Source organism: Gracilinanus agilis, chromosome X (genome assembly GCF_016433145.1).
Source record: "Gracilinanus agilis isolate LMUSP501 chromosome X, AgileGrace, whole genome shotgun sequence".
In the NCBI taxonomy this organism is placed as follows: Eukaryota; Metazoa; Chordata; class Mammalia; order Didelphimorphia; family Didelphidae; genus Gracilinanus; species Gracilinanus agilis.
The window spans coordinates 26,490,121-26,491,532 of record NC_058136.1 but is presented as its reverse complement, the minus strand read 5'-3'; the positions used below and the strand labels follow the sequence as shown (position 1 = coordinate 26,491,532).

The 1,412-nt window shown below is 41.7% G+C and overlaps 1 pseudogene; it reads right to left on the bottom strand.

Moving 5' to 3' along the window:
- Positions 1-693: 693 nt before the first annotated feature.
- The window catches only part of LOC123253528, a 9,363-nt pseudogene continuing 8,644 nt past the window's right edge, over positions 694-1,412 (bottom strand).

Below are 1,412 nucleotides of genomic sequence, written 5' to 3'. Positions count from 1 at the left end.
CCTTAAGTGAAGTTCAGGAAGATTCAGTCTTTACACTCACCATGTGGAGTGCCCCATCATGAACCAGAAGAGCTCCTTCAGGTCCCGTTCACAAACCAGCAGAGCGAGCCCAGCTGACTGAGGTCTCTTTTTAAAGGGGCCTCTTTTGCGTCACTTCCTGTGGCCTCCTCTCAGTTTACGTGTCCAATCACAACAGACGCTTTTCTTAGGACTGCCCATGAGGCAGTCAGTAAATTCCTGTTTGTTACTCTAGCACATGTGGGTCACAACTTGTGAGTTAAATGGAGATGTTTTCACCTTTGGTGATTAAATCCAAAGATGGGCAGGATAGATTTAATCTAATTATCACAACATTTTGTTTTATCATTGACCTCTTTGTTAGTAGAGTCCCTGGGTCAAATCATATGTATATATTATTTATTTTGAAAAGTAATCCCAAAGAGTTGTATCAAATGATTGGACTAATTTACAGTTTCACCAACAGTATATTAGTGCCACTGTCTTTCCAGAATCCCCATAACATTGACCATTTCCATCTTTTGACATCTTTGTCAGTGTGCAATGTGTGAGGGAATATTGCGTTGGAACCATCTTTCATATGGTCATTGGTCATTTTCACAATATGTTTACAGTCATTTTTACAACTATTTGTTCATATCTTTAAATTTTATTAACAGATGATTAGGAAAAAAATCATGGTAGAAACCTTGAGTTCATTCTTTTAATAAGCCTGTTGATACAATCTTCCCTGTTACCAGTATCTCCATCTTCCACAAAATGTATAATCTTTTTCTTACTTCCATCCCATGGAGAAGATAATTTGAAGGGCCATAGGAAGTTATTGGCAGTTTTGAAGCGCTTGCCAGCAGTGTAGATCTCCTGGATCAAGTCCTCCATAAAGATAATTCCATATTTACTAAGAGATTTTGCAAGTTGGGCATCATCAGTTGGGACAATTCTTTATTTCTTGATTTTGCCATCACCACGTTTGTAAATCAAATCATTTACAGACTTCAGGTTTGGTTAACCTCATGTAGGGTATGGTTCCACAATCCTCAGCATCTTTATTGAAGCCTTGTTAAGATTAACAGAAGTGAATTCTTGACTTCCGGTTAAGATGGCGGCAGAGTAAGGAGCAGCTGCTCGATCTCTCCTGACCGAACCACACAGAACCCCTCAAGGGGAAATAAAAACGAGTCCAGAGGAACGAAGGAACCCCACAACAGGGCGCAGCATTGAAGGTACGCAGAATCGGGGCATTTCCACACTTTAAAGGGGAGAAACAGTTCACACTAAAACACGAGAGGAAGAAGCCCCTCCCCCACCCCCCACACCGCACAAGAGGGTAAACAGGACTGGGGCAACCAGAAAATCACTGGCAGCCCCTGAGCCCGTACCTGTGCGCTGCAAGA